This window comes from Watersipora subatra, chromosome 8 (genome assembly GCF_963576615.1).
Source record: "Watersipora subatra chromosome 8, tzWatSuba1.1, whole genome shotgun sequence".
In the NCBI taxonomy this organism is placed as follows: Eukaryota; Metazoa; Bryozoa; class Gymnolaemata; order Cheilostomatida; family Watersiporidae; genus Watersipora; species Watersipora subatra.
The window spans coordinates 1,726,039-1,749,932 of NC_088715.1; the positions used below are offsets into that span (position 1 = coordinate 1,726,039).

The following is a 23,894-nucleotide window of genomic DNA, read 5'->3' on the forward strand; positions in this document are numbered from 1 at the left end:
TAATCGAAAAAATCTTAAAACCTACCGTAAAAAATCTAATTTTTCTACCTTAGCTCGAAGGAGTGCATATCATTCTCTGATGAACATGAGAGGCCTGTTGGTCCCCTGCAATGCTAAAAATTGCTGCAGAAACTGTTCGCGCGCTATTTGACAGAAAGTATAGGTCACATGATCAGATTACGACTAGATGATTAGACCAGACTGAAAAGATACTGTAAAGTAGCGAGCATTTATATTTGATACGGGCTTTTTGGTAGAACCTCAAGTACTTGTCATAAACTAGTGCTACGAGAGTTTTATATTGAGCCTTTTATTGGCCTTTAATTTCACGTGATAACATCACATGTCAAAACAATAACCAAAATGTAGGAGTATGACAGACAAATAAAAAGATTTCAAACTACGGCGTTTTCGTAATGGCTGCAATTAACTGTTCATTTTCAAGCTTTTAAGAGTTTGTGATCGCATTTCGACACATTTTGCATCTACAACACAGCAGAGTACGACATTGTGAACCTTTTGATACCAAATAACTGTAATGTGAATTTTGTTGCAAGCAAACCTCTGAGTGGTGTTTCATTATCTTACATTAAAAAGGATTACATAACAGCCATACATATACCTTAGAATAGAACTAGTCAAGCTGTATTATCAATATTCATTCTACATAATTGTTACACAGCAGGTAAAATGGAAAGCGAAAGGTCTGTTGCAGGAGCAGACAAATCCATAAGTTATCTAAAGAGGAAGCTGTTGTCGCTGACATAGTAGGCCCCTTGAACATGTTTGACTGAGCTGAAGAATGCTGTGCCTGCTAGGTTGATGAATCGAACTTTCTTAGATTTTATTCTGTGTTCATAGTTGGCCAGATACTCCCCGTTGACGTATATCTGTAACATGATTTAACGTAGATATTTGTGTTTCCAAGACTATAACAGCGGATATAACCAATTATGCCTTTTTACATACATTTAAGACACTATCAACCCACCAATTCACATATTAAAACTTGATTCTACTCTCACCTCATAACCATCATCCCCCACATTGAACTGAACATAGAACTGTCTGCCAGGGTAAAAGGCCTCTGGGAGAGGATAAATCTCCTCATCTCCCCAATCTCCATTCTTCAGAGTGTTGAGTACAATTTCACCTGCAGAGAGCTTTGCATTATTAGGACACGAACATGCAGCAAGCTGCGCCTCCTAAAGAAGGTGATAGAACCCTGTATGTCAGGCCACACCTAATGGTAATTGGACCCTGTATATCAGGCCACACCTCCTGATGGTGATAGAACCCTGTATATCAGGCCACACCTCCTGAAGGTGATAGGACCATCTAAATGTATGCAAGACGACACTTTTACCTTGGTCCCATCTTGGATTAAAGTGCAGAGGATATATCAGGGCCACACCTCCAAATAGCGATTGAACCCTGTATATCAAGCTTTTACTTTTTGCTATCACGAATCATTGTTTCACACATTTTTATCGTTTCATCTAGCTATAACATTTGCTTAAAATTTTCTTTGGCATTTTCAACTAGTAAATTAGATTTATGATTAGAATTTATGTTCGTTTCTCACTTGTAGAAAGGGAGGAACATCGATTGATCAATGCTCATTTTCAACTCTCAGAAACAAAGCTTCAAATTGTTGGCTTTGCGTCTTTATTTTTTTGTTAAACATTTATTCATTTTGTAAATTACACTCTCAATTTATCTAACTCTCAAATTGAAAGCTTTCAGTAGATATGCAATAGAACGACGTAGATATAAATGACATTTGTTTTATTGTTAGAGGATGTTCATGTGGTTCGCCAGGGAGCAGTTGTGTCAGTCTGGAAACTGCCATACATGGGAAAGAGAGACACGAATATGTGCTGCACGAAACATAATATGTTTTGTTTGAGTATGCAGCGGTAGATTAATTTGTCCTATTATATGAGATGAAACTAAGTGAATGGCCACAACTTGGATGGATGGTTTAATAAAAACTTTATGCTGCAGCGAAAATTGCAGTTGGTTTCGCCATATATTGAAACGTAATTTTTTCAAAGATGGCGGCATGCTTATTTTGTTTAGTAGCTAGTCTCCAGTATGAGTAGTAACTGAGAACTTAGCTGATACAAAGGCCATGATGAAATAAGTTAACTCAACGACCTAATTACCGTAGATCGGCAGAATCGAAGTCGGTACTCAGATGTTTACACAGCATTTAGAGAACGCTAATATGACAAGTTTCTAATTTCCCTTATTTGAGGCGTTTGAGACATTCATAATAATGTATCTGTAGCTAGATTTAAAATTTTATTCTAGCCAACATGAGCAAATGCAAAATAAAATTTAAGACAATAGAGCCGCTAGTAGGAGCCAATAGTAGGACTAGACTTTTATCGCAATAGCCAATGTGAATATGAGAGATAGAGACAGGTTGTATCACTGGTTACATCATTTTGGGCAAGTCCGGGCATGTTTTTTGGCCTGAGCGTTCTTAGTGTGATCAACCTTTTTCGATTTTAATCTTCAAATATCTTGACAATGACATTGCCTAACACAACAAACAACATATCAACTGATAGACAAAAAAATGCTTTCCTTTAAATGTCAACTCAAATTTGACGCAACCACATCTTTAAGTCACACCTTCTAATGGCGATTGCACCTTGTATATCAGGCCGCACCTCCTAATGGTGATAAGAACCCTGTATATCAGGTCACAACTTTTAATGGTGATAGAATCAGGCATATCAGGCAACACCTCCTAATAGCGATTGAACCCTGTATATCAGGCCACACCTCCTGAAGGTGATAGGACCATCTACATGTATGCAAGACGACACTTTTACCTTGGTCCCATCTTGGATTAAAGTGCAGAGGAATGTCTGTGTGTTTCTCTTCCTCATCAGAACTTGATGACGACTCGTCCGGAGTCTTACCTTGAAGGTTGATGCAAATTCTGAAAAAGGACAAACAGAGCTTTAACCAAATATCTAGTCTCAAAACACCTGTTTAGTCATCTGTTACCACCTACAAGGTGTAGATGCTTGTAGGCACCTGTGAGCACATGTACAGTCCTGGCTAATGCTAGATGTCCATATGGCTAGACTCTTTTTGGCGCTTATAGGCGGTCCAAAATATGTTAAGGTGAAATTAGAATATTTACACAAAATGTCTTAAATTTCTTTGAAAAAGTTTTGGCATTTTGGGCCAAGAAGATCCTTCAGGCAAAGTCTTGGCAGATTCATGTCTACGACAGAATTGTGACATAGGCAAGTATCTAATAGCATCTTAAACAAATGTACTTTTAGTCTTCAAAACATGAACAGCCACACCCATAACACCTTCTACTGGTTCACTTCGGATTATTACAATTACTATTGAATATCACATACATACACTAAAACAGTTCGCCAATTTGATTCATTTAGAGTTATCGTCTCATAAACTGTTAACCTGTTAACCGCTGTTTAACCTTTATGTTTACCTTTCTGGATCATCCTTGACGGACCCTATGACTGTAACAATGTCTCCCGACTTCAGACTTGGCACTTTGCGATAGGAGTTGTCTTCCTACAGCAGGTTATCACACTGCATCACTACTTCAGTGAATATGAGTCAAATTTCCAGATCCAAACAAAGAGAGAAAAGTCTACTGATGGTTTACGGATAGAAACGATATGATCAGCACTTACCAAAGAGCCAAGGAATCTAACCTCCAGTACAGACACATCTCCATTAACTGTTAGATGATGAGCATCCTGAGCATCACATCGATGATTGTATGTCACATATGGCTCACCATTCACGTACACCTGCAACCGTTGTCAATATATCAAGCACAGGACTAGCTAGTCATGTATACCGGTAATAACTGTCAATAGACTGACATTTGAGTCATCATTAGCAAACACCAGCGACGGCTGTCAAGAAGCTAAATCTCTACAAAAATTGTCATCAACATGCATGACAGACATCACTGGATGCTACCAGATGGAAAGCTCAAAACAGAGAAAGCTGTGAGAATTTTAAACGCATGACTAATATCTTGTACATGTATTCTGTCATGGCTAGATGCAAGCTTATGTAGCTTTACATATGTTTACACAATTCGAGATTAACTACAAATGTTATGCATGACAAGCATATCCCCATCTGCTGCAACACAGTAGCTGCTACAAATGTCAATAAAGCCCAGCTTACCGAGTAATAGTCATCTTGCACCTGAATGCCGATCTTGTAGACTTTTCCAGCCTCAAATGGGAAGCCACCTTCTCTCTCCTCATCTCCGTACTCACCACCTAGTCTTGAATTCCTAACCGTTTCTCCTTAATAGAAACGTGGGTTGAAATGGAGTTGTCTTTCCTCATCAGAAGTGTCACACGCCAAGTTGATATCAAACCTTAAATATTAACAAACAATCTAAACAAACACTCAGACCGGAAGACCAAACACTTGCTTCTTATGGCCCAATCATTGATAGGATGTGTCGGTCTGTGAGCTGGGCTCATGTCCCAAGTTGGATATGTGAAATAGGTCAATAGAAGACAGAGACATGTTTATAGAGGAGGTACGACTGGCTACTAGATGCAAGGGGGATATGACCCACCTTGGCTACTCTGCATTGGATATTGAAATCACCCCGTGGCAACAGTTAAGAAGTGTGGTAAGTAATTGGTTAGTCCCACATATACTGTTTCCGTGCTTCGAATTTGTTTAGAGCTGCTTCTACTCCGATTCATTGAAGCGGTAAAATCCAAATGCATTTAATTTCGTTTCTTGCTCATAAAAACGTTCACTGCTGATGAATCCAAATCGATAACACTTGGCTAAGCTCTCCTTATTATAAGCGAAATTTTTTTAGATCAAGCATATGGATCACTGTTATGAAAACATTCTACTGCTTCTCTTCTCACTACTGTTTTTGCTTGAGTTTTTACCTTTACATAACATTTACATGTCAAGGATGGGTTGTTCGTACGAGGATGATGAAATAATTATATTTTCTAGCACAACTAGTTAATTACGCAAGAATTGGAAAGTAACATGAAGACCTGAAAGTGAGTCTACTTTAATAAGTTTCACTTTGAGGTATACATCACGGATCTTGGAATGATCCATAGTGCAACTCCGAATCATTGAAACAGTCGGGTGCAAGTTCGCCGGCAGTGGGCAACTCCAAACTTATTTGAAGCAAGGAAGCACAGTGATTATGTGGACTGCAGACTATTATGGGAATAAAACTGCACCAACTTTCTCTCAGAATTCGTTGGTTTCATTCTCCTTTGGTTTTATTCATCTCCGTATTTTTTGAGATGTTAAAACCATGTTTACAATAAAAATAATCTCATTTCTGCCGTCACTGTGAAAATATGAACAATTATACTTATTTATATTTAAAAGCAAAAATACTAGATATTAGTTTAACTACTTGGAAATACTTAGTAGGTTTCTGTAGTATTTCGAGTAGGCCTTAAAAGAAATGATTTTCATATCTTGCCTATAAAATGGCACCATACTTTTAATACACTTTTTATGCTTTAAAAGTTACTCTGTTTACTGAAATACATGACAAGTCGTGAGTGGCGCATTCCATAGAGATTTTCTTTGTTTGCATTATTTTAACTACGGCTCACCTGTAAAGGTTGTCACAACTGTCAGTCGTATTTATCCAATTACACCGACACGCAAGAATTGTCATAAACTATTAGTGTCAAAAAGCAAAAAAACTACACCCGCATAGGGTGTCATGATTTTACAGTCATGTTGAAACTGCTGCAGCTCACCTGTGAGGGTTGTCATGAACAGCGACAGTCACATTAACCCAGCTGCCAGGAATCAGCTCCTGTGGGATGATGCTGTTGTAACGAGCTCCCTAGAAAGCGAACAGAAAACTCCCTGTAGTTCAGACATTCTATTCTCATCAAGTCAGTCACACAGTACTGAATGAGTATGATAGTGCAAGTAACTGTTTACATCAGTAGCTAAAGCTTGAGGGAAATTGTAGCCTTAGTTCCTTCAATGCTAACAGACTGTCAATACTAATAGATACTTACAAAGTATGCTGTGAATTCGACATCGGTAAATTTAGCATCACCATCTATGTAGATGTGAGAGACGGAACGGATGTCCACTCTATGGTCGTAATTGCAGAAGTGGGCTCCATTAACACAGACCTAAAGGGGACAGTAGATGGAAGTTTACGCACAATATCCCTATGAGCCGATCATCACTGATTCAACGACGCAATTAATCAACAATTTTGAGTCATTCACAAGATAACAACAGTAAAATCCGCAAGTCAAGAGAGTTTTATTACACAGAAATTTGGATCGAATCCATCATGCTTCAAAAAGATGAAAACAGAATTTGCGGATGCGTCCAAAAATGCTGTGCCAGCTATTCTATTTTAATTGTTTTCCAAATTTCAGTCATTCTTTTGATTTGAGCAGTTCCGAATGCACCGCTATAGCGTAGAAATCCTTATCTTTTTGGCAAATCATCCACATCCCTAATCTCCATTGAATCACTTATTGCATGGCAACTCAACGTGCGCACAACTCCAAAGCAACACCATTGATTCACTGGCTACTAAATGACAACATGCAATAGTATGATGGAAAGGATTAATAAGCCTTCAATGCATCATGCTTTATCGACGTATCTATCTACAAGAGCAGGAAGTCTGGGGATGAGGTTTAACCCTCTTGCAGGCAGAGCGACATTGTCGTTTCCCGATACTGACGCCAATGGACAGAGCGACTATTATGTCACCACACGAACGTTTTTTATAAATTGATTTCTGGTTACCTTATTGCGTTTTTTTATTTAAGTTTTTTACCAATAGTAAACTAAAATATATTGGTCAATGTTAGCAACCAAAAAATCAGCCATTTTGATAAAATCGATCGTTTTTCGCAATACTAAATGAATGAAAAATCTGAAATAAAAACGTATTTGAATAAAATAAAGATTTTTGTTTGTAGCTTGTTTATGCTTCTGTTACTGCTTTCTGAATATTTTACCAGAGTGCAACAACTTTCTTTTACTGTCATGGCGTCTTCCAAAGGCTATAGGCAAAGGCAAGGCTATAGAGGAACAATAATAAATAAGCACATGATGTCAAGACTGTGGTGTAGGCCTCTGCAAGGGCAAATGCTTCTAAAATAACTATAGCTAGAGAAACACTTATATAAGAATTTGATTTATAAATGTTTACTAGCTGCATTACCCGCCTACAGGAGCAGATTCACGAGCAGCATGAAGTTTATTGAGAGTTGTCTTTCATACTGCAAAACAACTCCAAATATGCAGTCTACTGAAATTGTTATCCTGATCAGAGTATGTATGCACATATACATGTCAATGTTGGGGAGAACAATGGAAATCTGCAATGTGTCTCACAACTAGATGCGTGTAAAATCTAGTAAATATTCTAGATTCATGTGTCTAGATTCATGCTTCCGTTCATACCAGTCTATATCTGCAGTTGACAATCGCGCACTTCTGCCGCTAAGCCCCAGCCTCGACTGACCAATCTTTACCCGCTGAGCAGTTGACAATCGCGCTCTTGCACTTGCCTGGCAATCAATCGGTTCGCACTCGCAATCAATCGCCCTGCAATCAATCGGCCTGCAATCAATCGGCCCGCACTCGTCTCGCAATGAATCGCCTTGCACTCTCGTAGCAATCAATCGTCTCGCACTCGCCTTGCAATACCCTCTCACTCGCCTTGCAATCAATCACCTTGCACTTGCAACCAATCGCCTCGCAACCAATCGCCTCACAATCAATCGCTTTGCAATCAATCGCCTCGCACTCGCCAACTCATTCATCCAGAAAGCCGTGCCTGGAGACTCTCCCTGTACTCGAGGCGAAAAGGGTCTCCCGCGCATCCTCGAGTGACGCCATGGCCCCAAGCCTAGCTTTGCTACCCGGCGCTGCCCGGGTAGTAAAAAAAGTCTTTGCACACAAAATTGATTTGTATTTTAACATATAACTACATTTGCCATTCTAACTTTCAAACTACATATCATGAAGGAAGTGTTTTGTGTAGTTGAAATAAATTAAGAGAGAAAATAAAACAACTGTAAAGGTTTTCGAACTTTTTCAACCAACTACAACTTTCAAACATCATATCATGAGGAAAAGGTTTTGTGCGGGACAACTGATTTAAAAATAAATAAAACAACTGTAAAGGTTTTCAGACCAATGTAAATTTAAAATTTCATAACTTTCAGCGACCTATATCTTTTGATAACGCATAGTGGAACCTCAGTTCTCGAACATAATCAGTTCCAGAAGTTCGAGATCCGAAACAATTTTTCCCATCAAAATAAAATAATGTAAATTTTAATTCGCTTCAAGGCAAAAAACAACTTCAGTAAAGTATTTTTTCAACATTTTACACCATAAGCTGTACTTGTATCCGGGTAATAAAAAAGTCTTTGCACAGAAAATCTATTTGTATTTAACATATATAACAACATTTGCCATTCTAACATTGAAACTACATAAGTAACATAAGAAAACATGATAGGTAACCTATCAGGAGAAAAGTGTTTTGTGTAGTTGAAATAATTTAAGAGAAAATAAAACAACTGTAAAGTTTATCAAACTTTGTCAAACAACTGTAACTTTCAAACTTCATATCATGAGAAAAGGTTATCTGCCAGTCTAATAAATAAGAAAAATAAACAATTGTAAAAGGAATTAGATGTAAATTTCAAATAATTAGCAAGTAATAGCTAAATTAAGTCGGTTTTGAAACAATTACAATAAAAGATGATACGGTAATGATACAATTAATACAGACTGAGAAGACAAAATAAAATTTGTGAATATGTTGAATTAATAATAACAATTCTAGCATAGAAGTGTGTGGGTATAAAAAGGTTACTGTCCCACCAGAAACTATCCATCAATTCTTTGAATACGACGATACTAAAAATGACAGAATATCATAGTATTTTGCAGTTGAAATTTTATTAGAACAATGTTTGCCAAAAATGGTTGAATAAAAGAATAATATTAACTAGAAATTCCACTGTCATACAGCCCACGACCAAAGTGATATTGGAAAAAGAAAGGGTACTGATGGTTGAGAACCGCAATATTAGCAGTCAAATGGCACTGCAGTGCACTAGGATAACTGCAATGGTAGCTGTAATGTACTGGGTGTGGGTGTTATTATATACAACAAACAGCAATAATGAAAGAAAAGATTATATGTTTATATCTCTCCCCTTGCAATAGGAGAAATGCAATATTAGAAGTAAAATGCACTGATATTATTAGAATAACCAATATTATTAATATAGTAATACAGTAATAGTAGAAAACCAATGAACAATTTTTTTTACATTTAAAACGTCATAGCTAACAATATCAAGAAGTATCAAAAAGAATATCCAAACTTAGTAATACAGTAATAATAAAAAACCAATGCGCAATTTTGTTTACATTTCAAAACGTCATAGCTAACAATATCAAGAAGTATTAAGAAGAATATCCAAACTTATAATTAAATACCGTAATCTCATAAAAATTGTTAGAAAAAAATATCATCGTCATATCCTTTACTTACACTGCGATGGACATCAGTTAGAATACCAAAGTACTCAAATGTGTCTGAAATGTCAGTTAATTTGAAATCGGCAAAAATGAAACGATTTCAGTACTCCTATGTTAATCACCGAAACCTTCGACAATGCTCTAGACTGGTGAAAAGTGCCTGTTATATAGTCATGAAATGCGCACAACTTAATCGTTCTATTCTTTGTCGCTCGGCGTTTCAATTTCCGGTCTTAACTTTTATAAAAGTGAGGCTTAACAAGTTTTAATAACGATTTTCGTCCAAATAAATCTGTCTATTTGTGTATAATCCGATCAGATGGGTAAGTTTTAAGATAATAACGACGCTTTACAAAGACTTGGTAACATATTTAAATAGGTTTGTATGTGTTTTGTATCGTTATTATACTTTAATGACTCTACAAAACGATGGTTAAATTTGTTGATGAAATTTTGATGGAAGGGTATCGTCTCATTGTTGATGAATAATCTTCGGGAGTTGTGTGCACATGTGCATTTATCATAAATCTCCCAACCAATCGCTTCGCTCTGTTTGGTCATGGGATAATAAAGATTGGAAACTAATCAAGTAATAATAACAGTGATAGGAAAATGAAATGTTTTAACTTCAAACATGATACTCAATTTATGTTTAAAAGAATTCAAACTGAAATGATAACAACAATGAAACAAACTTTAAAAACTTATATTATAAATTCAAAAGTTATAAGAAGTTTATAAATTTAATAAGATAATTTAAATTTATATATCTTCTATATATATATATATATATTTCTCAAAGTATGTAAATGTATGTAAATATAAGAGAGTGGAGAATAACTGATACTTGCAATCTTACACGATAAATCTTACAGTAATCTTACAAATGTTTGTTGTAAAATGTGAAATTAATTATGAAAAACTAATTGGTTAGGTTTAAAAGGAAATATGTGTAAGCTAATACATCTAGCTGTACAACCCAGCGTTGCCCGGGTAATAAAAAAAACTGAACAGAAAATTGATCTGTATTTAACATATACATGTAACAACATTTGCCATTCTACCTAAAACAACTGTAAAGGTTTTCAAACTTACTTTGTCAAACAACTTTTAAACTTCATATCATGAGAAAAATGTTTCGTGCAGGTCCAATAAATTTTAAAGATAAAACGACTAAAAAGTTTTAGATGTAACAGTGAAATAATTAGCAAGTAATAGCTAAATTGAGTCTGTTTTGCTACGACTACAATATGAGATGATTTGGTAATGATACAATTAATACGAACTGAGAAAACAAAATAAAATTCGTGAATATGTTGAATTAATACTAATAATTCCTGCATAGAAATGTGTGTATAAAAAGTTACAGTTCCAGCAACAGCTATTCATCAAAACTCTGAATACGATGATACTGGTACGATGATATGTTATGTAAAAATGAAATATTGTTGTGTCTTTGTCTGATCGAAGGTGAGAGAATCTAGATGCTATTCCTACTCAAGATAATACGATTGTCCGCGTGAAAAGTAGTGACCTTAACAGCGATTTAGCAATTGAACCTTGATAAAAGCCAGAAATAGAGCTTCACAAAAATGGCATCGTGTTTCTAGAGTTAATAAAATTTAATCGCCAAGTTCTAATATCGAGAGGGTCTATTGTCGATATCGTTTTGCCGAAAACAAATTAGCCCTAATACGTCGAGGAAAAAAAAAGCATCGCGTGTCATGAAGCTAAAAGAAAGCCATAAAGTTGTAATTATTACGTCACTTTTGTGTGAAAACGGCAAACGATGAATAGGTTATGTATAATAGAGGCGTGTACTAACCGGACATTCTCGTTAATGCGCCCTAGATACCTAGTAGTGGCTAATAGTTCGAAATGTACGGTACTCTATAAGGCGGACACATACACAGACAGACAACGATTGCCGTTTATATAGTAGAGTTGTGTTTACCTGTATAATAAAAACACAATACACATAATATGTCGCATATGTAATATAATAAATAAAAGTATATCAATGATTTGTTTAAATCAATTTATGATAAAATAATCTGCCCAGGGGGTCTCAAATTGGCCAAAAGAACTTGCCTGCGAAAAGGTTAAAGCTATGCAAACCCAATATGCAAACTCAATCTCCATTGAATCACTTATTGCATGGCAACTCAATGAGCGCACAACTCCAAATCAACATCATAAAGACAGTGATTCACTGGCTACTAAATGACAACATGCAATAGTATATTGGAAAGGATTAATAGGCCTTTAATGCATCATGCTTTATCAACGTATCTATCTACAAGAGCAGGAAGTCTTGGGATGAAGTTTAAAGCTATGCAATCCCAACTAAAGCATGCAGTAGCTAGTGTTTGCTCACCACATAGTTCCACGCTGTACAGATTATTCGAATCTCAAAGCTAGCCTTAGAGGGAAATGGGAAGTCGGGCCCATCTTTCTCTTCTTCTCCCCATTCACCATCAACCAAGGAGTTCCTTACCACCTCAACCTGACACTGGCGAGGATTGTAGTGGAAAGCAATTGTGCTCGCGCCATCTCCCTCCTCCGTCTGGAGGTTGAGGTAAAACCTAACATGATCATAAGCCACCTGCTACAAGTGATTTGAAACTTTAGAAAATCAAAAAAGACTTGGTGCTGGCATGCCACTACCCACCATGAACATAAACCTAGAACTACTGGCCAACTGATGACTTGAGCTTGACAGCTAAACTGACCTCACCAAGTTCAATTGATCACCAGTCCTTTTTACACGCACTCAGGTAAATGACCTACTTTTTAGCTACTTGGAAAGTCAATGAATCTATGAGTAGTTTTAGGAGGCACCCTTGTTTGCCTACTGCCTACGCAGTCATTGGTCACGTTGACATTGCAAAGTACTCAGGCTTACATTAGGTACGATGGGTCAACTATAAAACCTCATTATCATACTTAACAGAACACATCCGGTCGTGGGCTAAATGAGAGGATAAGATAAGGCCTATACTGCCCTCTGAAACACCTTTAGACTTGGCTAGCAGCATACAACTTTCCTACACAATCAAACTACTGATTTGGATAGATGACATGCAACAGTTAGTAGATATGCACTAGTCTATGGCTTGTCTAAATATATAAAATGCCTTATTGGATGCTGGTTTGGCTCCACATTTAGTGATGCTTTCCAGGAAAAGTCAGTGCATAATAGGAGCAACTAGGAATCAACAGTAATTCCGTTTTACACCTTGGACATGTGTGCCAGTTAATCAACCCAGCAGCCTGTAGTTAGAGACGCAAGTAGTTCTGCTCGCAAATGAGCTTCAGACCCAAGCTATACACATCTTCAATGACCGTAGACACTGACAACTTGCAAATATAGCGTGAGTCATGCGTTATACCTGTCTGCTGCGCCCTTCTTTACTCTACCCCGCACTACTACTAGACACTAAGCTATAGATACATAGGGAGAACTATCACTAGGTATGCTGGAGAGATAGTGATAACCATAGAAACCAGTGATCATTATAATATTGTATCTAGAATTAGAGGAACTGTTAAAATGAAGATCAATAAACACCTAAAACTAGAGATGGTATAAAATTGACTTGGAGATGTTAATCGGTGGTAAGTGTACAGTTACGATGGGGAAATACATATATACAGTTCAGATTGAGATAGACAGTAGATTGAGAAATAATTATATTGTGAGAGGATATATAGATGTACGTCAGGACTGCGTATATGTACATGTACATGAGCTGAAAGACTGGAACCGGGATACAGTAGAGTTGATGACCAGCCCACAGTAGTGTGTTGATCTGCATTTATACAGAAAACTATCCTGTACTTTTTCATAGAGTGCAGCGTTACGAAATATGATGACCAACTATGGTTAATGGTAAATTTATCAGAACAAGTACCTACAGCGTTCTTTATTATAAACCATATCTGCAAGAAAGTCTGCAAATCTATACTTCCCAGAGACTATGTTTTAGGCCATCACCTTTTGCATCGATTATTTTTGTATTTTTATTAAGATTTTGACCTCGGATCGCTCAATCGTTTTGGTTTTATCAGTAACTAAAAGGTTCAGGGCTACATGTAGGTTAGTTGGCTTGTTACTGAACACAATGAATATCAGAGACTATTTTCTATACTTGTACATCAGATCAATAGCTAGTAAGTAAGGTGACTAGGTACAGTTCTAGTCAATTTAGCTACTATCATAACCTAATGATACACTTATGATTGTAGCTAGTCACAGGTTTCATTATACTTTCTCGATACAGTCAAGTTCGGTTACAAATATTAACTTTACACTAACTTGTTGGACACAGTTATGCTTGATTACCTACAAGACAGTTACCTCAACCTTTCTGATACAGTTGAATTTAATTACATATCTTACACTTACCTCAACTTATAGAACACGGTCAGGTCAGATTAGTTACGAGACACTTACCGCAACTTGTTGGCCTTTTATTGTCACCATTTGCAAACATTTTATCTGAAAGTATTGCAAATCTGTTAGACAGAGCATGCTTCCTTCTTGCGGTCTTTCTATCGCCTCTGACCATGTTTGAGTTGGGAGCTGCTGGTATTCGCTTATTATCCAATTTCGAAGGCAGCTCTTTTCTTTTCATGGACTCCATATCTAGTAAAAACATGGACTATTACTAAATGCGGAAAGCCATAGTTAGACAACTCCGATACAATGTCATAGTATCAGCAGACAAACATGACCTCTTACTAATTAAAGAGAGGAGCACTTGATGCAGTTTTGAATGAGAAAATCATACAGCCGACTTAGTTATATGTTGACAGTAAAATCAGGAAAAAAACGGGGATGAGCTAGAAACAGATATGCTAAAGAACAATCACGCGGTAGATATACAGTACAACTAGTGATAGATGTACAGTAGAACCAGAGATAGATATACAGTAAAACTTGTGATAGATACACTGTAGAACCAGTGATGGATATACAGTAGAACTAGGGATAGATTTACGGTGGTACTAGTGATAGTTATGCAGTAGAATTAGTGAGAGTTATACACTAATACTAGTGATAGGTATACAGCAGAACTAGTGATAAATATATTGTAGAACCAGTTAAGTATATTTATATACACGAAAACTAGTGAGCGATATACTTAGATCTAGCGACAAATATACTGCAGAACTAGTGGGAGATATACAGTAAAACCAGTAATACATATTTATATACACTAAAACTAGTGAAAGATATACGGTAGAACTAATGATAGATATACAGTAAAACTAGGGATAAATATACAGTAGATCTAGTGATGGATATACAGTGGAACTAGTGATATATATATACAGTAGTACTAGTGATAGATATACAGCAGAACTAGTGATAGTTATACAGTAGAACTAGTGATAGACAGACAGTAGAACTCATGATAGATATACGATAGATGTCATACGATAGGTTCTCTGTCTTCATAGCATCGTACTAAACATGTAACCTCTTGCAGCATACCAGACTTCTGCTGAATCTTGAGCATCAAACCCCAGTTCTAAACCTCCAATTATAACAACATTCAACCTTAGCGACTTCTTGCCTTTTCGCATTGTGCTAAATACACAAACAAAGCATTGGAGATATAAGAATGTATTTGACTAGAAATTTATATGATACAATGAAAACAATCGCTTGTTAATACTTCTGTTTCGCACAAAAATACTACATTATTATTTTATTGAAACGTTAAGCAATGGTCGATAACTTTTTGTTAATGCTGTTTTTAAACCCCATAGACGTGTCATTTCAGATCATTTTTGTCACGAGGTGATACCTGAGGTACCTTTCCATCCGTTATTCATACATTCTTATCAAGACAGACAACAGTCCAATGATATCATTTGACTATCATTGCAGTTCTATGTCAATAAATTGTACTAACCCTGTAAAAAAGTAACTAGGCATAATGTATAAAACAACCATATCTTCCTCTTCCTCTATAGATTCTGTTTCAAAGAATTCACACGCATCATGCCAATTGTCATCTTCTATCATTGAAGACATCGTAGTTGGCAAAGCAGGGCAATTAATTCATAGATTCACACACATCAATGTCGCAGCTAGCCTAAAAATAGCATTTAGCATTGTTGGATGTAAAGAGCAGGGCTCAGTACAGAACGTCATGAGAACCTTGATGGGTGTGCTAAAGTGAAGACAACCCTTGAGTTTTTGCATGAGCAAAACTAATTGGTGTGAACCCGCTTACAATTTTTAAGAATAGTTTTATGGGCAGGCAAGAAGTAGATGCATAGGATGTTGGAGTAGCTATAAGCAGTACTCGTATTAATATCAGAGGCTAAACCTATAACTAACTTAGAGTAATATACTAGTAAATTAAGGTCAAGGTTATCTGCTGATTCTGCATTCACATGTAGTCTGCCTATTATGGAAATGTAACCGACTCCAGTGAAGATGTTGACAAAGGTGGCACACTATTAAAATGTTTGCAGTTTTTAAAAAAGGTCAATAAACAAATAACTCTACCTGTATCTGAAGTCTATGCATTTCAGACTCAGTAGTAAGAATATGCAGCATAACTTATTCTAACTTACAACAAACCTAAATTTAATTACTTTTTGTCATTCTATCATCTACAATTTTATACTTTTACATTTACTTTTACTTGACAAAGATGTATTGGTTAAAAAAAATATCCGGCAGCGTATGTTAAACTAGTTCGTAAGTTAGTATGTCAAGAGAAAATATTTGCTTAAATCCTTTCGCTGTATGCCCAAAAATTTGTATGTAGATGTTTGACTGTATTAAGGATTTCACAGCATCTGTCTAGCTAACAGTACCCTCAACTTCAGGCAGCTAACAATGCACCAAACCTCAACCCACTCTACCCCAACACGGAGACCAGGCAGAATAAGTCTCTTCAATGTTTACCTTCTTGAGATAGCTGTAAGCCATAAGACATCCAAGGAATAAAAAGCTACAGACGTCACTTCTGATTGGAGCAGACACTGTACTAGACATTAAGGTAATGGTTGGAGAAAAGGCTAGTAAGAATAGCTTGGGAAACGCTTTGGGGCAGATTATCAGCTTGACTTGTCTACAAATATCATGAACCACGTCTGTTCAGATGAGTATGTTGACGATGAAAAGCATAAACATCCGCTTACAAAAGTGTATGATACAAACTCTATGCAATGTCATCAACAAACATGATCAGTATTATAGAGTCACCATAGCAACTGCTGAATCTTGGTCTTTGCAATGCTTACGTTTACCGGCTGTTTCAGCTATTTCTAACACCTCTGTATCTCATTTTCCACAGCTTATTGTCCATATCTATACATAGGACAACAAAATCCATACGTATGAAAAGACAATTCATACTTATGAACATCCGGTCTGCAAATATGAACATCCTATCTGCAAATATGAACAGCATATTTGTACATATGGACAGGATATCTGTACATATGAGCAGCATACTATACATATGAACAACTTATCTGTACATATGAATGGCACACATATACATATGAACATATGAACAACAGGTATGTGCATAAAAAATCATACATGTACACAATAATAGCCTATCTAACCATTAGAACAATGCACCTGAACATACTAACAGGATGTCTGTATATTCGGACAGGATATATGTACATATAAACAACATATCTTCACTATAACTTCATTGTAAAACCTCATACAACTGGTTCAAATTATTACAAGGCCACATACCATTACTCAACTATATCATTCAGATCAAGTTGCTCTTTGGCTTCAAGTGTTCATCTTTAATCAAAGCAGCTTGGAATACTGCTTCTACCTGATGTAATTGTACCAGACCACAGGCTACAGCTGTAATTGTAACATAATAATAACTGATAATAATAAAATGATATCTTAGCCTTTGATTCACTTATCCTTGCGGTTGCTTACCCAACATTTAGTGATTCTAATATAACCTGTTTTAGAGCATCATATTTATGTTGAAAGTATTTTGGTGTATGTTATTCACTTGTTTTGGAGTTTAGGGTGCTAATAAGATTGTCTTAGGACTAAAATAATAATAACCTCAAATAATAAAATATATTAAATTTTGTTTATTTAATTTATTCTTAATTGACAGATATTAATTAGTAAGGAAAATTATAACAAAATATAAATACGAATTCTTTTTCCCGTAACTAAAGGTGTTGATAGATTTGGATAAATTAAATACTTTGTCATTCACCACCTCGTACTTTATTAGCATTATGCGAGGGAAACGCATCGCGACCAGAGCCGGTGCCAGCGTGACAGCCAAGTGACAGGCCGGGCCAGGCCTCCCTCTCTTGCCCGGAGGCTGGGCCGACGATAAAGCAGGAGTCACGTAGCCACCAAACATACGGCGGGAAGCGAAACCGCAAGTGGGCAGAGCAAACAAGAACGAAGCAAATAAAAGAACAGACGCGATGAGGAGGCAGGCAGAGCAGCGCAGCTCCCTGCATACAAGAGACACTATCCTTATACTGTGTAATATTTTTGTATGCATGACGTTGTTATATTAATACAACTATATTTATTATGTAAATATACATTGTATGCTCAGATAACAACTCGGTCTTCGCGATTACTCGGCTTGTGGGAAACTGTGAAAGTGGCACGGTAAAATCCACCACACTGGTGGTAGCGGTGGGATGTGTTTAATTTAACAACTCCAGCAGTTGATGATTGAAACATCAAAAATAACTGCTAAGGAGGTGTTTGAGAGAAACTGCTACACTAGTGTCTAACAAAGGTGGATGTAAATGCTTATGTTTTCACTTGTTAAATTGTAGCGTTCCCATTTTAAACATGAAATTCCATCATATTACCTACACTAGTGCCCGGGTAGTCCAGGGTGCTGTGAGACTGTCAGGTGTTCCAATAAAGTGCAGAGGACAAGTTTGTGCACATTTATACCAAATTTTTAGAAGACAGATTATGGCATTTGAAAGCGTCAAGAGCTGTTGAGCCACATGTCAGGAGTTCAAATCCTGTAGGCTGCAATGTTTTTTTCACAACCTGTCACCGTGGTTGCAGGGAGACGGACACGGCTCTTATCTTAGTAAAAAAGATTACTATCTATATTAATATAGTATCTAGTATTATATTAACAAACTCCACTTCATTGATTGTGTGTCCGTTGGTCTGCCCAAACACCATGTGTTTCTCGTTTTCCACACACGAAAGCACGTAGCATACGATTATGAAGTTTGACTGATTTCAGCCAAACTTTGTATGTATATGCTCCATGCCTTCTGATATATTACAAGCCTATTTAGTCTCATACCTCTGAGTCATTGCTAGTGATCCAGTCATCAAGTGCCCATCTCAGACTTTATCTTTTCTCTTGTTTGCTTAAATACTTTTGGAAACAGTTCACTACTCACCTGACTGGTTATCTGAAGGAATGATATCATGCCTCTTTACCACATGTGTTGCATTTTCAGGGCTGCTATAGAGAACCTGTAGAAAGATGTCACCATGAGTGTCAACCACAGTAACATAAGTCAACATCCGAGTATTTGGCTAAGCACCTGTGTCTGATATTTAGCTTCCTGGCAATATATGCAGTTCATATTTACCTTATCTATAAAAGTATTGTCTGTCTGTTCACTTTTTCTCACAACCCAATCTTTATTCTTTGATTATTGTTTTGACTATTATTTATTCAACTCTCTTTTTCATCACCTCCTCTCTGCCTCTCTCCCACTCCCCCTCTCTCCCGCTCCCTCTCTCTCTTCAGCTCCCTCTTTCTCCATCCCCTTCCCGCTCCTTCTCTCCCGCTTACTGTCTCGGTCTCCCTCCCACTCATTTCTTCTCCCTTTTTCCCTTCCTCTCCTTTCCACTCTCTGTCTCCCGTTTCTCTCTACCTTTCCGTCCTTCTCTCATTTCCTCTCTCCCGTACACTCTCTCTCCCACACTCTCTCTCTCTCTCTCTCTCTCTTCATCTCTCTCTCCCACACTCTCTCTCTCTCTCTCTCTCTCTCTCTCTCTCTCTGCCACACTTTCTCCCTCAACTGTTTATTTATGGAAAACTAAGCCCTATCATAGGAAAGACAATTACCAGATAGGAAAAGGAAAGACAACTGCAGCTGGAGTATAGAGTGTATAGTGTGACCACAGTGTAAAATGACTACTACTGAATGAAAACTCTCATGAAGGTCGGCTACCTCATTACAAAGTCTTGGAAATATCGTAAGACCTCGTAATAGTAGTTACAGCTATGAACCACTCTTCGCTATTGGTTAGCTTCACTGTAAAACCTCATACAATGGGTTCAAATTATTACAAGACCTCATGCCATTAGTAAACTCTATTACTTGGATCAAGTGGTTCTTTAGCTTCAGGTGTTCATCTTTAGTCACAGCAGCTTGGAATCCTGCTTCTACCTGATGTCATTGTAACAGACCACAGGCTACAGCTGTACTTGTAACATAATAATAACTGATAATAATAATAAAATGATAACATAGCCTTTGATTCACTTATCCCTAAAGTTTCTTTCCCAACAATTAGTGTTTTACTATAATCCGCTGTAGGACATTATATTTCTTGTAAAAGTATTTTGGTGCAGGTAATTCACTTGTTTTGACATTTAGTGTCCTGTTTTGTCTTGTTTGTCTCATGAAAAAAATAATAAAAATTTCAATGAATAAAATATATTTATTTTTTTCTCCGTCATTAAACCTTGTCAATTATCCCACAACCAAACACGAGCAAAGCGAATGTTTGGGAGCTCAATGATAAATGCATATGCGCACACAACTCCCGAAAAATTATCCGTCCACGGCCGTTATCAAACCCTTGTATTATAATAACATCAAAATTTTTAACCATTTTTGTGTAAGGTCGCTCAAGTATAATAATTAATAATGATACAAAACACGTGTAAACATATTTAAATATGTTACCAAGTCTTTGAACAGTTTCTCCAATATCCTAAAACTAACCCATCTGATCGGATTATACATAAACAGACAGATTAATTTGGCTTAAACTCGCGATAAAAACTTGACGAGGGTTTTTTACTCAAAATTAAGACCGGCCAATGAAACGCTGATAAGGCCGTGCAACAAAGAGTAGAACCATGAAGTCATGCGCATTTCACAAAAAATACGTGCACATTTCACCAGTCTATGGCATTGTCCAATTGCCGAAGGTTTCTGTAATCAACGTAGAAGTACTGAAAAGTAATCGTTTTTTTTTTGCCAATTCTACCGGACTCTGACATTTTGGACACTTATAATGAGCACTTCGGTATTCCAATCGATGTCCAAAGCAGTGAAAGTAAAGAAAATGATGATGATATTTTTCTAACGATTCTTATAAGATTATTACAATATTTAATTATAAGAATAATTATTCGGTTTTATCGGATTATTATAAGATTTAATTATAAGAATATCCTTTCGAATTTACAAGATAAAAGTAGGCCTATAGTGACCGATGGTGTGCAATATGTTACTGTTATTATTTTTCTAAAGATTTTGTTGATGATACCGCGGCTGTGGTCAATATTGCGGTACTGCTAAGCCGTTTTTAATATCTGCAAAATTAAGTAATAGGCCTACATTTTCTTAAAGATATACATATATTTCTATAGTTCAAGAGAGATCAAGTTTGTAGAGATCAAGTAGGCATGCAGCCACAGAGGACAAGTAGGCATGCAGCCATAGAGATCCAGTAGGCATGCAGCCATAGAGATCAAATATGCATGCAGCCATAGAGATCAAGTAGGCATGCAGCCATAGAGATCAAGTAGGCATGCAGCCATAGAGATCAAGTAGGCATGCAGCCATAGAGATCAAGTAGGCATGCAGCCATAGAGATGAAGTAGGCATGCAGCCATAGAGATCAAGTAGGCATGCAGCCATAGAGATCAAGTAGGCATGCAGCCATAGAGATCAAGCAGCTAAAATCTGTTTAGATTTTTGAATTCAGCGTAATTTTATAGATATATAGATGAATATCACAACTTCTTGCTATTGCTTGCTATGAGCAATGATATACAGTCTCTCCCCCAGCCTGTGTATATTACACAGCGGCTTGCCATTTTACTTCTAATATTGCATTTCTTCCATTGCAGGGGAGAGATATAAACATATAACCTTTTCCTTTCATTATTGTTGTTTGTTGTACATAATAACACCCAGTACATTACAGCTACCATTGCAGTTCTCCTATTGCACTGCAGTGCCATTCGACTGCTAATATTGCATTTCTCAACCGGCAGTACCCTTTCTTTTTCAATTATCACTTTGGTAGTGGGCTGCATGACGGGGAATCTCTAGTATATAAATTAAATTCTTTAAAAATATAACAAAATATGAATACAAATTATTTGTGCCTTAACTAGAGCTGTTAAAATAATCGGTTAATTTAAATCCTTAGCCAATCCCCACAAACTATTTTATTAGGTTTACTCTATTCACTAGGTTGTGCAATCTGCTCTTTTTTAGACTGTTCAAAAGTGGTATTCAAACAAAATTATTCGAAACCTAGAGCAACCAACTCGGCTTACAATGATGAAGCAATGTTTCTTTTTCGTGGTACCTAGGATTCTCCAATTCCAATCAAATTAGTTTGGGCTGTCATCGTACAATTAAACTTATACTTACTTGCAGTTGAGCCTAAACTTGTGTATAGTTATATTTATACAAATAGATGCCAGTTAAAAAAATATCAGTACATTCATATCAGTACAGTATATCCGAGTACATTTTAACGGGTTACAGAGATTACGCCTACAAGAGGATTCGGCTACAAGAGGTTTCGCCTACACTTCCTGGAGGTTACGTCTACACTTCCTGGAGGTTACGTCTACACTTCCCGGAGATTACGTCTACAGTTATGGAGATGGTGCATACCATTGATTGTTTAAGAAAAAATGTAAGAAAAATGGTAAAAAGTAATGCAATAATAGTGTTTTCACTTAACATTGATTGAAAAACATACTATTGATTAAAGTCATCTATCAATCAGAACGAAAATCGTGGAAGTGTAAAATAAAAACAATTTAATATCACCTTTCCTTTCTTGGCTTTCTTAACGATTACTACCACTGCTACTATTACTACTGGTGGCTGTTCGGAGCCACAAGAACGCTAAGATGTGTGCTTAAAATCTCAAAGCTTTGATAGATGCTTTGAGTCTGATAAAATCATCACCACCTTAGGGTGGTAGTACCATTCGTTGTACTACGAATTATTATTTAGTGATAGTTTGTAATTAATTAATAGTCTGCAACTAACGGTGAACTAGTATTAATAATTCGATATATTGGGCATTGGTCTGTCTGCTTATAGTAATTTAATAGTCAAACGAGTGTGGGTAAATAAATGAGGCAAAATAATATGATTATTTGCGAATAAATAACAAAAAAATAAATAGTTGTTTTATAACTAAATTGTTCCAATCTTCTGGTCACTTTTAATGTTTTACGCATTGCTTTGTTTTAGCTTGCTTTGTAAAACATTGTTTTAGCAATGTCTTGTGCATTGCTAATATATACATAGTAGTAGTAATATTATATCTTTGGTATATTATACCATATACATAATATATATTACATATAATTATGTAGTGGTTTTATTATTTTGTGTTGCAAGCAAGGTTGATTGATCGAAAGGTTGAATCATGAGTTAAAACTGTTTGTCTTGGGATGGCTAATTGTGATAAGTAACATTACATTAAAAATTTCATCCTCTGAGCAGTACAATTAGTCTGAAACTGTAAATTATGAAACGCCAATACCGTGTAGCAGGCTGTACGCTACCATTTTCCATGTATGTAGCTTTTTTACGCAACATCTAAATTACAAGTCCCAGGTAGCGAATGGGACCAATGTCAATATTGGTATATTGATATTGGTCCTGATCAATAAGTCAATATCACCACCCAGAATTTTACTAAAAACATTATGACAAAGTTTAACTCATCTGTCTTTCAAGGTTTCAAAATAATTAATTTCTCATAGTTGAAGAAAACTAACTCTGTTTTTTTGTCTATACAAAAATCTCAGTGCAGCGTTTTGAGTTCACTTTAGTAAAGTAATATACTTTGTAAGGTAAAGGTCCCAAACCATGCAGCCATACTCAGGACCAGGTCTAACTCGTGAAGTATCAGCTATCTTTCTTGTCTTTTGATCTGCATATTTCAGAACCATTGTAAGCATGCCGATTAATTGCTCTTCCTCGGATTCAATTTTAAAAATATGTTGATTAAATTTCAGATCATTCTGCAACTCTACCACAAAATAAGGATTAGAAGTCACACTTTGAAGATGGTGATCATA

At 36.4% G+C, this 23,894-nt stretch overlaps 1 protein-coding gene and 1 pseudogene across 3 annotated transcripts in view; one reads left to right on the plus strand and one right to left on the minus strand.

Moving 5' to 3' along the window:
- LOC137402075 (golgin subfamily A member 3-like) overlaps nucleotides 1-23,894 on the plus strand; it is a 229,179-nt gene that overhangs the window by 184,113 nt on the left and 21,172 nt on the right. The gene's annotated exons all lie outside the window — the stretch shown is intronic.
- On the minus strand, nucleotides 735-19,412 carry LOC137401816 (galectin-4-like; annotated as a pseudogene).